Source organism: Myotis lucifugus, unplaced genomic scaffold, assembly GCF_000147115.1.
Source record: "Myotis lucifugus unplaced genomic scaffold, Myoluc2.0 scaffold_182, whole genome shotgun sequence".
NCBI classification, from domain to species: Eukaryota; Metazoa; Chordata; class Mammalia; order Chiroptera; family Vespertilionidae; genus Myotis; species Myotis lucifugus.
Window position 1 is genome coordinate 1,142,044 of NW_005871230.1, and position 15,388 is coordinate 1,157,431.

Consider the following 15,388-nt stretch of genomic DNA (forward strand, 5'->3'; position numbering starts at 1 on the left):
ATTTTCACCTCCCATGTTATCCTTTATCCTACCCCCAACTAAAACACTTATAGTAGGTGTAGGAGAGTGTTTCTGAGGTGGGAGCCTGAGAAATACTTATTTGAATGGAGCTCAATTCCAAGGGACAGAGTTGTAGATAGTTTCCATCAGTAATAACCTCATAGGAGAGTGCTGTGCTTCTCAACAGCCACCACCACCACTGGCACTGGTTCAGCGAGAAGGTGGAGCCTAAGTCCATGTGATTGCTGAGACAGAGCCACCCTGTCTCTTCTCTGAGTGATCTGTCAGCACATTTCTGGAAGTAGATTGGGATAAGCGTGGAAGAAGACCTTTTGAAAACCATACCTGACTTCAGAAAACAGGAAGCACCTGATTCTTCAGCCTTAAAATATTTAGTATGCATAATTTAGAAATATTAAAATAACTTTCTTTCTTCTTCTTTTTTTAAAACTTCATTCATTCTTTAAAAACACACACAATTAATTAGTCAGTAATTCATGCATTCACTCATGAATCCACCCACACCTGGAGAGTACCTGCTATGAGGTAAGCACTTGTGAGGCAACAGGAAGACTTTGGAGAGCAAAGCCAGCATTACCCTACCTTGATGAAGCTTTTAGCCCATGACAAAGATGGGCCTTAAATAATCACACAGTTGTACGAATGGAGATCAATGTTCTGAAGGGAGAGAATGTTGTTGGAAGGAAGTCTATAACAGAACAAGTGTCATATAGTTTTGGGCAGGGAAGAATTGTTGGAGCTACATCCTTTGAAGGAAGAATGGAAGCTAGCCAGCTGGAGCAGGTGGGGAGAGATCTTTCCAGGCACAGAGAAGGGCATGGGCAATAGGGGCCTGGGCCAGGAAGCATACTCAAGAAATGTGCAAATATGGCTCAGATGAATCTTAAAGGGTAGGCAGATGCAGACCATACAGATACTTGCTCCCTCTCAATCTGCCTTCCTTTTACAACCTGGCTGTGGTTTTCAACTGCCCTCCAATGTCCCACTGAACATTTGATCCCAAGTGTAGGACAAGGCAACCGAATGGGCATGTCACCATAGTTGGTTGACAAATATCAATTGTGAAGTGTAAGGAACAGTCCCTGAACATATGAACTTCCAAACATAGTAATTACACTTTTCACAGAATTGAGGAATACTAGGTAGAAAGGAAATCCACCCAGTTGGCTTATGATCTGTCTTCATGTTACTGAGCTGGATCCTTGGAAAGAACAACTTCTCCAGAGTGGGGACTTTCTATCTTTCCAGCAAGAAGGGCTATAGCTCCAACCTTTTCCTCCAACTAACATAAGCCTCTGCCTTTTGTTACAGCTAATTGAGGTTCCTTTTGTGATATTCTCAGTAGAATGGTAACCAACTGTTCAAAGCCAATTTTTTATTTCTTCATGTAATTATTAAGTCTTTTGCCCTCTACACTGTTAAGTAGACCTAACCTCTGCTTTCTGAGTAGAGTTGCATATTCATCTGATCTATATGCCCTGATGAACCTATTCTTCTAACCTTACCTTTCACTCTTGTTCCTCTTGAATTCTTTGTTGTCGCTACTGTTGCAATTGCTTCTGTAACATGCAATACTGACCATATGACTTCCTTGCTCAAAGTCATTCCATAACTTTTCCTCGTTAGCTAGCAGATGAAAATCTAAAGTCCTAGAAGGATGGGTAAAGTTCTCCATCACCTGGCACTTTTCTATACTTTACCCTTATCCTCTTCTACTCTTGTACACTGACTGTGTTTGGCCTTTGATCTGAGTCACTTCCTGGTCCCAGAATTATCATGCTATTTCCAGCCCAGCCTTTGCCGAGACCATGAGTGAGCTGTCATTTTTTTGTTCTAAGTGAATTCCAACCTGCTGATTAAGATTTACCACTGCTTCCTTTGGGTAGCCATCTCTATTTCAGGGCTAATTTTCTTTATCTATATTTTTATACTCTCAGAGTACTGGGAAAATGCAACGTGATGTAATTACTTCTCCTGTGTCTTCCTCCACTGAAAGGAACCATCTTGTTAGTATCCCCAGAATTTAACATGGTACCTGCAAGTGGCTTTCACTCAATAAATATTTGTTGAAAACAAATACATTACAGAATTTAAGATATAATGGTGTTATCTGTGAGATTTAAAAAACAAAAACAAAACTAAAGACAGAAACAATGGGAAAGATTTACATCTTTTAGAAATTCTGGAATGACAATGATTTAGTTTGGGAACTCCATACCATTTCTATGGTGAGAGATGTTTGTAAGTGAAGATTGCCTGTAATAAATCAATTGCAAAAATACACCTAAATCTTTACTGCTCCCTATATGCACATCTTTTGCAATAAAACTTTGAAGCTTTTTCCTGTCAAAAAGAGGTGGAATCTTTTTTTCCCATCCCTTAAGTCTGTCTAGACTCAGGATTCTCTTTAGCCAATAGAAAGCTATGAAAATGAGTATACTCCAGTTATGAGTCTAGGTGTCCAATGGCCTTGCACAGTTCTGTCCTGTCTTTTGGAATCCTGCTACTGCCTGAGAACAAACTCAGTCTATTTACTGGGGGGCAAGAGACAATGTGGAATAGAGATCAACTGTCCCAGGACCTGGGACACCTGGGACTCGCTGGATCACCCAGTCCTCAGTGGATCTGCCAGTTGGCTACAGATGCATGTGCAAGCCAAGACCACTCAGCTGAGTCTGGCATCAATTGTAACCAACAGAATCATGAGCTAAATAAATGGTCTTTTAATTAACATTATGAAATAATGGTATAAAATAAATATTTCCCAGTAATAATCTATTTTTACCTTATTTAATAATTTATTTTTTAGTCATGGACTATTTATTGGGCACCTGCTATATGCAGATCAATGTTTTAGGCTTTAATGAGATACACAGGTAAATAAGACAGAGTTCCTATTTATAATAGAATGTGATAAAACTCCCAGGAGGAGTTGAATAAATGCACATGCAAAGCCAATGAAATGCTAAGTTTAGCACAGAATTCCTAATAGGTCTAATAGTTAGAGCAGCTTAAGATCCCATTTCCTAATTGGTTGATGGTAGGTTATCCTCTAATATGAGTAAACAGTACTGGTTGACCTGGAAGCAGAGGAAACTTCTTTGAAATCTGTTCCAAGTGGAATGGTCTGGGGTCTTTACTGAAAGCCATAGGCCACCTCAGCTGCTCAGCATTCTCTAATACTGAGGCTAGAATTTCCCTCACAGTGTGGTTTTCTAATAATGGTTGTTAGTTATGAATATTTGTTCCCAAAGCAATGTTAAGCACATAGTAGGGACTAGAGAATAATTGTTGATTTGAATTAACTTAAAAATTTTCCTTTTTGTAAAAAATAAAAAAATAAACCTTCAGTTAACTTCCATTGGCTTTGTGTTTTAGTAATCACTTACACATCCAAATTATTAGAAATGGAATATTCTGGATTAATAAAACAGTCTAAAAAGGATACTTATTTATTTTGTATGTTTATAGTTTACCTAAAAAATAATAATTAAGTGTATAAAATGATAGTTAAATTTGACTGTTTGGTCAGCCATCAAACCTCATTGTATAACACTATAAGCAGCATATTTTTGTGATTTCTGGATGTTTGTATTGAGTTTCCCACAAAAAGCTGTCACTTATAATATCATGCCCATAGAGCCAGAAATCAAAGAATAAACAATCCTGAATTTTTCACTTTTATTTTATTGTTTTTCATAGTAGCACATGGTGTTTAATTGTCAAAATGGGAAGTTAATATGTAAAGTAGAATGTCTCCTCCTGTACTGGAAATAATTTATCTTCTCCAGATGTGTAACAAACCTTTTTATGTTTTGCAGTTTTGTCTGTAACCATGCAGTCATACATACTATAAATGGCAGGTGTTTTTTAAAGATTCATTTGAAACTAAAATAGTCTAACAGAGAAAGAATTCACATATACTTTAGCACAAAATTGAGTCAAATTATACACAGCCAGGCCAAAAGCAAAGAGGTTCCCACCATTACAACATGGGTTTGCAATAAAGTTTAGGGAGCTAGGTCACTCTTCTGAAGCCAGAAGATCAAAAAATACCTATGTTATTTTGTGCCAAACATTTAGAGGGAAATGTGAGTGCTATATCAAAGTTAGGTTCCAGGAATCACTAGGTTACAAAAGAAAAGTACAATTGTCATTATTATCTCTACTTTCAAGTTAAGGTAAGTCAGAGGCAACGGGAAACTTCCTTCAATCAACCACCTAACCAAGCAGCTGCGCAATGAACTGTTCCAACGATATGAACAGTGTGCACGTGCTCCTCACCTACTCCCAAACCACAGCGGCTCATGCAAAGCCAAAGACCTTCGAGCACTTGGTTGATGAGTTTAGCCGAGTTAAATGGTATCTGTGACTTAGCCTCCAAGTAGCTGTGCATCGTTGAGTCATGCCTCCTCTCTGGGGCTCTAAAATGTGACAACATTTTGAATTACAAAGTTATAAATCTTCGTGGGACCCACAAATCATCAAAGTCAAAACAGGGTCTTGATTTTCTTTGGGCCCAAGTATCTTTCTGAGGCAGCAGAGAAAATAATCTGTACATTCATTTGTCAGGCTGCACAGTTGTTCCATTTATCAGCATGCCACCTAGCATGACCTTAAGGATGGGTGATTCCTCCAGCAATGATTGCTGATTATTTGATGCCTAGTGATTTATTTCTCTCAGCACTTAATGAATATGAAAAGGAATGGCCTTGGCCATCTACAGGAGCTTACTTGGCTCTTTCTTCTCTTCAAAGGTCACATGGTCTATATAGTTAGAGCTGATACTGCTGTTACTGCTTGTGGATATGACCCTTAGTGATTTTAATTGGGGTTATTTAGTAGGTATACTAATTAGTACACATAATGAAAGGTTAACTTTGTGAAAAAATTCCTGGGAAGCTCTTGAGAAATATTGCTAATAGTAGTATACTGATATGGCACCTATATCACCTAATTTAATCTTCATAAAAGCCTATAAGGTAGATCTGATTCCTATTCTACAGGAGAGGAAAAATGCAGAGAGATTATTGCTTATGTATTTATTTATTTAACACATATTTATTAAATGCCTCCTCTAGGCCAAACCCTGCTTTAGGTATTGGGGAAAACTCTCTCTCTCTCTCTCTCTCTCTCTCTCTCTCTCTCTCTCTCTCTCCCCCCCCCCCCCTCTCTCTCTGGCTAAGAGTGGGATTCAAGATCCATTATATTCATGGGGTTGTATTCTTGAGAGTGATGGTGGCAGAAGATGTTAGCATTCTACAAGTAACAAATTCAAAATCAAATCATTTCAGACTTTTTTAAATTTATGAGGACAATACAAGTTAATGTGACAGATTGACTGGGATGGGGGTGCACATAAGAGAGGGAATCAGGAGGCCCTCTCTGAAAAGTTGACATTTGAGTTGGGATCTAACTTGTTAAGTGGAGTAACTAGAATTTCAACTTAGGAGTCTCCTAGTATTAGATACTCTAGTAATAACATTTTAATAACATTTTCTATGAAAACAAAAATACTGAGATGTCCATTGTAATAACAGAAAAATCCAAGGAGTCTGTGAGTACCTATATCCTGCCTCCTCTTGAGATTAGTAGGATCAAATAAAAAATGAAAGGGATATAAAATCTTTTAAGAATTATGTACACTAAAGCTTTCTTCCTATTGTGTGCCCTTGAAAACTGGCATGGGGTGCAAGCTGAGAGAAAAAAAAAGAAAAAGAATGAAACATGCAATTTCAGTTTAAGAAATGGAGAGTGTAGTGAGATAGCCATAAATAAAATGTAATAGCATTTATTCTTTATCCGTCTTCAAATGTTTTAAAGAAACAGCCTTCCAAAGATGAAAGTTAAAATCATCTGCAATCCACTATCCAATGAAAATAATGGTTAATATTTTGGTAGATATTTCTAAGGATTTTTTCTATGCATATTTGAATAAAACTCAATTCAGATTTGTAATAGACTTTTTACTTAATGTTTTATTATGAATATTTTTCTATGTTATTTAAACTTCATGAAACATAATTCATAATGGCCCCAGAATAGTTCATCATATGGCTATACATGGCATTTAAATGGCATTTAACCATTTCCTATGTTGAACATTTAGCTTCTTCCAATATTTTTGACATTTTAAATAATGCTGAAATGATGATCTTCATATGTATCTCTATGTTTAGTTGTCGCATAATGTTCTTGGATAGATTTTTGAAGTAAAATGGTTGTCAAAAATAGTAAATCCTAGTAATAAAAAATATGAAATAAAAAATATGCTGGGGAAAAAGTTGCTGGGTAGTTTGAGATTCTCTTGCAAAGCCAAATGTGACATCCTATTTACCCTGGATTATAGACTTACAGGGGAAAGTCTTGATTTACAAATGAAGATTTCTGGGGGGGGGGGTGCGGGGGGGGGTTAATGATCTCAACTTATCTTCTGATTGTTATTTTCCCCATATTCTGTTAATGAAACCTTTACTTTAACCAATGAGTCTATGTTCAACAATAATTGATATTCACAGAATAATACTGAGACACTGCCAAATCCAAATTAGTCATCAAAACAAACAACTTATACTCAGTAGAGTTTTGTATTATCCTATATAATAAAGAGCTAATATGCTAATTAGACCGAACAGCAGAATGAACGTCCAGACATCCTTCTGGATGGCCAGCCGAGGCAGCCAGGGCTGCGAGGGCCGAGCCTCTTGTGTGAATTTGTGCATCAGGCCTCTAGTGTATTTATAATATTGTATGTTATTTATATAGAATTATATTTATGCTTAAAAATAATAGTTCCTTTATGTTTGTTATGGTGCCTTGAGATTAATCAGAGTACTCAGGTTATCATAAAAACCTCATCCCTCAATGCAGGTTTAGCAGCAGAGTTTATTACAAAGTATTGTGCAGTTTGTTCCTACTTCATTAAGTAGGAGTTCTAGATGAGTCAGACCCTTCTATGCCACTTCACTTTCCCATAATAAACTTTCCTCAATTTTATTTAAAACATTATTTATATTGAAGTCTGTAAGAATAGCCATGAAGCCTGTTAGATGGTCTTAAGGGATTAGCAAATTGGAATTGAGTTGAAAAATGACAATTTTAACACACGGGTTTCCTCTCTGGAGGCTAACAAGTATGCATCAACTATACTAAGAAGAGGGATGTTTATTTGAAACTTATCCAAACAATCTGAAACCCTTGACTGGAAATTGTGAGGAAAAGGGATTTGCCATAGATTTCTAACTATCCTCTTTCTCACTTTTGGATAGTCTAGTAACATGAAATCAAATAGCCCATCTGGCTTTGCTGCCTGGGGTAAAAGCAGAGCAGCAAATGATGTGAATGAAGAAAGGGAAAGAAAGAGACAGGGGAGCTCTATGAGATATAATGAAAATTAGACTGATGCTTATATTCAAGAGAAAGAAAAGAATATTGCACTTTAATTGAGGTGTATTTGAAATAATTTGTGATGTATAAAAAACTTTAAAAACATAAAATTGAACTTGAAACTACATAGATGATGGAATAAAAGCAAGCATACAGCACCCACTGTCCCCTTCGTCCATTTGCATTAGGCAATGGGAAATCTATAGTATTTTACTCAATGAGCTTATCTTCAAGTATAGCTACAGGAAAAATTATTTCCTTTTAAATCTCCTATTTTATGTGAAATATTTCTCTCAAAGTCTAAATTGAACAGCAGCTTCATTCTTAAAGGTAGGACATAATGTGTGATTGAATACCTGCTCAGGTGGGATTCTGAATAGTAGCTTTCCACTCACTGATTTGAGACTTTAGGTTTGAATCACATTTCTGGACCTATTCTTTCTCTCTCTTTAAAATGATAGAATTGGAATTGATCATTTATGATAAAGATCACTTTTACTCCCTACCCCTTGAACAAATTGAAGACCTAAAATGTACAGTTACCTGATGTATTTTTTCCCCTCTGTCTCATTGTTCAGGTTCCTCTCTCCTTCCTCATATTGTTTATTTACAATTGCTTGCATGTTTGATTATACTATTAGACACAGAAAATACAAGCTCATGAGTCCTCTTGTCCCCATTAATTTTCAATATACTTGAGAGTAGAGACTGGACTGTCTTTTGTTTCTTCTGTACCTTCGCATCATGTCTAATTGTTTTTTCTGCATAAGAAGGGTCCCGGCCCTGTTTTTAACTGACTGACAAGTGTCTTTCCAATGTCCACATGGAACGTAAATAGAATAAACAGATGCATATGTAAGATCATTGAATCTCCATTGTTTCGTTTATAAGTTTTGTGAGATCCTGAGGTCATATGTCCAGATTCTAAATCTTGGAGAGTTAGTTCACGGTTATTATCTTTTGCTTTTCATACTTTTTTCCATCAAGCTCAACAAACGACCCTTTCAGATTTTCATTGTGAGCTGAGAGAAGTAGAGAAGAGCTCAGGGGGGAAAATGATGTGGAGATGTAAATATGATTTCACCGGATACCCAGGCTCACCGCCTGGGAAGTGTTTTCCTTATGCAAGCCCGCCCCTGGCATGGGTGCTTTCCTTGGCGTCACTGAACAGAGATAGAGCTGTGGTTAACCGGGCTTGCCACTAGAGGTCAGTGCTGACCACTCACAGAGATGGTGAAGCCAATGCATGGCCTTTGGACTAAGAAGCTTATAGGAAGTTTCTTTGTGCCATTGGTTGACATTAAATGGATGCTGGATCCATTATGAATTGTTTATTGTGTGCAGACCTTAATAGGACTGATGTTAACTTGGCTAATAATTATATTCAAGAATAGTATTCAGGATTACTTCTCATTCCTGGATATAAATAAACTGTTTTAGGAACTTTAACAAATTCCTGCTTCTGGGGATATCTCAGTAAGCTCTCAGTTTTACTACTTTCTCCTCTTTTAAATTGTGCTAATAAGCATCGATCTATAAGCACACGTAGGGTAAATATGCTGGACCCGATGGTGGCACTTGAGGTACTTTGATAAGCTTCTGTTATTCTCACAACCTAGAACACGTCTCCACTTTTTTTATGGGCAGGCTTGTCATTTTATTATTAAGCATTAGCCCTTTAGAACCAAACCCCTTTTCTACAGATGTTCCTTCTACAAATATTTGTTATTTGCTTATCATATTATCCTGAGCTTTAGGACTTACTTTTCAAAAAAATTTTTTTAAAATTGATTTTTAGAAAGAGAAGAAGGGAGAGATAGAAAGAAACATCAATGAGATGCCTTAGGCAGGCCCCCTACCCTTGATCAAGCCCAGAACCTGGGCATGTGCCCTGACTGGGAATTGAACCAGCAACCTTTTGCGTGCACAGGACACTGCCCAATCAACTGAGCTATACCCACCAGGGCTAAGGATTTACTTATTTTAGATATTTCCCTAGAGAGGTAATGCCAGGTTATGATTTCTAGCTTATATTTACTGGACAAAGATCATTTGGCTTTTTGATTATACCTCAATGATCTATTTTTCCAGGATCAGCCCTGGCTATAAAAGCAGGAAAAACTAACTAACCTACAATATATAAAGCATTATCTTGTATATAGTATCTCAATTAATGCTCAAAATCAGCACTGAGGTAGGGATTGATTGTTATTTACATTTTATAAATGAGGACACAGAGGTTCAGAGTTTCAATAACTTGCTCAAAATCACAGAGCTTATAAAAGAAAGGGTCAGGATTTGAACTCAGGTCTGCTTTTCTCCACAGTCCAATTTTTTTCCTACTGTGGTGTACATAACAAAATAATTGACCCGTACACTCACCCCTCCCACCCTCTATCCCTGCTGGGCATCTCTGCATTAAATATGCCCAAGAATTCATGACTTCTAATATTTACTATTGTAGCCTGCTATTCTAATGAGAAAGTATCTTGAGCCCAATACATTTGTTAGCATCGTTTAGTGTCAATTATAGAGTGTCAGGTATTGAGTCAGGGTGTATGATCATGGTAGTGCCTCCCCCTCTCCCCGCCCCCAGTCTTCCTACAGTAAACTGAAACTTTAAAAGTTGAAGGGCCATAGTATTAACATGGGCTGACATAATAAAATATCATAGGCTGGGTGGCTTAAACAACAGGAATTTATTTCTCACAGTTCTGGAGGCTGGGAAGTTCAAGGTTCAGGTGCCAGCATAGTTGGTTTCTAGTGAGGGCTCTTTTCCTGGCTTTCAGATGACTGCCTTCTTGCTGTGCCGCCAATGGTGGAGAGAGAGAGGAAGCAAGCTCTCTTCTTATAGGGCACAGATACCATCAAGGCCCTACCCTCATGACCTCATGTAAACCTAATCACCCCTGCCCCCCAAAGGCCCATCTACACATAGCATCACATTGGATGTTAGGATTTCAACATAAGGATTTGGGGAGGATTCAATTCAGTCCATAGCAACCCTGAATATTAAATACCAGCCATTTTTCCCTATCCAAAATATGAGGAGGGAAACTTTGGAAGGGGACATGTTGGAAACACATTTTACTTTTGTTCTCATACTTCATAATTTGGTGGAAATGATATAGCAGTTCTACTTCACTAGTCCCTGAGTTTGAGAACAGAGACTGTGCCCTTCATTCTTATATGACTGACAACTGGACATTAATTGGCATCTACACCTTGGATTCGACAGTAATCTCCTAAAGAACAAAACTACCAAATCTACCTTTCTGGTGTGGTTTAGGGCTGTAAGGATTATAGCTAGGCTTCCTATAGTTTTCAAATTTTTCCTGTAGTTCTTAAATTTTAAAAAATTTAAACCAAGTTTATTGAGGTATGAATTACAGTAAGTTCACATTTTAAGTGTAGAAGTCACACTGTAAGTGATTTTTTGACAAATGTATACAGTCATGTATACTCTGTCACAACCATAACAAAAATAGAATATTCTTTCCCTTGTTCCCTCCTTTTTGTAGTCAATCTCTTTCTTCCAGAATTGAACACTAACAATCATTCATCTAATTGCTGAATATAGTTTTGCCTTTTCCAGAATGTCATGTAAATAGAACCACATAGAATGTTGTCTTTTGGACCTGGCTTCTTTGTTCAGATTCTTCTAGTTTTGCATGTATCAGTAATTTACATATATATATATATATATATATATATATATATATATTGATTTCAGAGAGGAAGGAGAGGGTGAGAGAGATATAAACATCAATGATGAGAGAGAATCATTAATTGGCTGCCTCCTGCAGGCCCCCCACTGGGGATACAGCTGAAACCCAGGAATAGAACCTTGACCTCCTGATTCATAGGTCAATGCTCAACCACAGAGCCATGCCAGCTGGGCAGTAATTTACTGCTTTTTATTGTCAAGTGATAATCCATTATACAGATATATCACAATTTGTTTGTTCATTCACCAGTTAATGATATTTAAGTTGTTTTCATTTTTTTATTGTTTTGAATAAAGTTATTACATATGCGATGGACTGAATGTCCCCTACTCCCAATTCATATTTGACGCACTAACCCCAATGCGACTGTATTTGGAGACAAGGCCTGTGAGGAGGTGATTAAGGTTAAATGAGGTCATACAGGTGGTGCCCTTATAAGAAGAAGAGACACCAGAGCTGTCTGTCTCTCCCTGAACACACACTGAGATTCAGAACAAATCTTTCTGGGTAGCAAGGCTTTTTAATAATTAACTGTAATGTGCCAATGAATGTTTGAGTTGGAGACCCTTGGATTTAAGTGCTTTTACTAGGAAAGTGAAAAATGACTTTCATTAGGGTGTGTAACAAGTTAGAATCTGTAATTCATGGTCAGATTACTTCAATACACACTATAAAAATAAACTATTAGATTAAAGATAAAATAATGGAGAAAACTTCTCAGTAGTTACCATGGAAGTAGGGACAATGTTTTTATTGTGGGTTAAGTACCAAGAGACAGGAAACAAAGGGCAAACACAAATAAATACTTTTCTAACTTGAGGCCGTTAATGGGGAAATCCTCTGGAGACTACTTTTTAAATTTTATTATTATTAACATTTTAGTAAATTGACTGAGTAATAAAATCTCCAACTAAAGTAGATATCAAGCTATTTTGACTAAAAGATGTCAAGCTCATGGAAATACATTTAAAGATAAAGTCTCAGTTATGTGAAAGTAGAAATCTGACAGATGAGCTTTAATGTGTCTGCATAGGGAAGAGAGCTATTTAAAGAAAACAGAAGTGTAGAACTGATGGCTTCAAGGTTTTAGTTCTAACCTAGGAAGGTGAGTGAGGAATGACTGCAACCTGATCCCCAGGGCTCCGACTCAATGGCCTGCTTCATGAAGAAACCTGGAAACAAGTCAGAAAGCCTCCTCTGACAATTGTGGAAGAGCTGGAATGCTATCTATTCTCCAGGTCACCACTGCTCAAACAAAATGGAACTGGGAGAGTCCAAGAGACCAATAAGTAAGATGACCAAGAGGTTATGTTCAAGAGCTTAGGATGCTTTAGGCTGGAAACATAAAAGCTAAGAGGTGATATGATCAAAGCCTCAATGTTGTCAAGTCTATGGCTGGGTAGAACACAGGTTTGTTCACAACATCACAAATGTAAGAACTAAAAGTCCTGGTGCTTGGCCTGTTGTATAGAATATAGCTTTTTCAAGTTACTTGTTATCTAAGGCAGTGCATTTTCTTTAATGGTGAACAAGGCTGAATGAATAGTTTATGGGACACTGATTACTGCTGATGGTGGAGCCACAAAGTAAAGAATGTTTAGGTAATAACTGTGACCTTTAAGAAACTGGGTATATTGCTTTTCCCTATTAAAACCATAATATGTATTACTTATAGAACATTTAAAAAATACAGATAAAAATAAGTAAATTACCCATACTCTCACTAAGGAAATACAAAGGAAATGTAACACTTTATTTCTCTATTTATGTATAGTCTTTTTTGTGTGTATCTGTGTTCTTACTAGATATATAATTTTTAATGGTAAATTGTAAAAATAAAATTATATGTTATTATAAAATTTTAGTATGGTATTTTTGTGCCCATAAAATTAATTGCATGGACATATTATAACGCACATAATCATTCTTCTATTTCTGAGCATATCAATTGCTGTCACAAGCTGAATTTTTCTAGAGTGACATTTATAGTGATGAGTCTTCAAAAATAATCCCTTAAAGAGATGTCCAGAGCAGAATAGAAGAGTGGCAAGTTTGGGAACACAAGGTTATTGTAAAGCACCTTAGAATCTATCTTTACCTCAATCACAATCTTAGAGTAAATAAGTAAACAGTTTATGCTGAGATATTTGTAATGTGATTTTTAGTTTTATTGAAGGCTGCTGTAATTAATAAAAAACTCATTTAAACTAGCATGTAACCCAGTAACATGTAGGTTTTTGTTATGTATGTGCCACAAGTACCATCACTAGCATGAGAGGATTTCATACTATTTTTAATTAAAAGGGGGATTTTTCTTGCCTATAAAGATTAGATAAGATTGCTCCATAGTCATCTCTTGAGTGCAAATACCACAGCTAGTGGTAATTTTGTTAAAAATTTCATTGAAAGCTGGCAGTATGATTTCTTCAGTATGATTTGGGACAAGTTATTTTTTCTTAAAGTACTTTGTTTAAAGATAATAAGAGAAGGTAGATAAATAAATGTACTACTCCAACAAATACTTTCTCTTGGAAAAAATATAAAGATGAATAACACTTATATAATGGTAATCTAATTAGGGAATTAATATATATATAACATTTCTATAATAAGTGTAACAGTAAGTCAGAGAAGAGAGAGGGACTGAAAAACTTCATGGGAGAAGTAGGATTTAAGTTGGACAGGTACAAATCTTGCAAGTAAATGGAGGACTGGACGTGTATTGGAAGGGCAGGGTAAGCAAACCCATGAGGGTGGTAATGCCATGGCATAGCCAGGGATATGAAAGATCACTTTGGCTGCAGTGGGGAATTCACTCTGGAGGGCAGTAGAAAATGGATATGGAAATAAAGGTGGAAGATGAATGAACGATTGATTTTCCTGGATAATGAGACCATTTGAAGAGTTACTTAATAGGAAGATAACATAAGTTTGATATTCTTAGATGACTTAATCTATATGAGATATTAGAGTGAAGAGAGCCTGAAAACAAGAATACCAGAAACAGTGCAGAGAGGAGCAAATAGGGAGACAAGGTCACTACCCATGCAAGTTAATGCAATGCTGTACATTTTATTTCCAAACAGAAATAGGCCCTCCCAGGAACCATTATATTATACATTAACTATAAAGTATTAATCATACAGCATTATTTGCCTTCTTTGGGTACCAGTAAGATCACTGGGATTTCTCACAGCACTGTAGTCTCGGTAGAGTCAACCTTCTTACACACTGGCTGTTGTCTGTCTTCTCCAGTGTGAGTTCTCCAAGAGAACCAGGCAGAACCCTCAAGCTTCTAAGACCTAGCCTCAGAAGTCATGGAGCATCACTTCTGCCATATCTGATTAATCAAAAGTGAGCTCAGGGCTAGCCAAGATTCAAGGGGGGTTACTACACAGGGTCTCCATACGAAATTCAGCCAGAGACTCCTCACCTGCTCCTTGATTAGAGTCTAGTCCATGTTCCCTGGGCATGATTCTTTATCAGTAAGTGATAAGTAAGTGTGGGGAACTGATATAGGGTTGAGCCTCGGACTAACCTCTTGGCAAAGTCACAAACAAGTCCCAGCTTAGAGGGCACAGTCCTCTTAGTATAATTAGGCTTGACCTTATAACACTACCCAGATCTTATCTGGGAAGCTAATGGGCTGAGGGAAGTGCAGGAAGTATAACTATGGTTAAAACAGGTGAAACTCACAAGAACTGTGTAACTATGGTGACCACTGCCTTGTTTACCTCTGACCAGAAAAGGTTGGTGCGGCCTGAGCACCGGTGGAAGTCCTTCCTCTTGAGTTGGACTTTCCCGCCTGGCCCCCAATATTCCCAAATTATCTCTTGTCTTTTCTCTTTCATTTGTGTGCGGCTCCTCTTCCAGATCCTGAACCCTGAACCACGCGGGACGTGGAGGGAAACATTTACAACAAGTAAGGGAAGTGGAACCTTATGAGTGATGTGGGATAAGGAACTTATTAGAGGGAATAGACATTATGTAATTGTGGCAGCCAGTGAAGAAATATCTGTTAGGCAGCTGCCCCCTGTCTGGTGGCCGTCTGAAGTCATTGTAGTTCATCTGTTGGGAAGAAGGGCTGGACCCAAAGTCTTTCATTTCTCATGACCTTGACAGTGCAGGTCTTTTGCAGAAGAAGCAATGAGAGAGATACTTAGAGAAGCAGAAGGAGATCCAGGGGTGGGGGTCTGTAGGCCCAGCTACTGCCTCTTCACAGAAAGATGAGCCAGCAGATGAGCAACAATGTT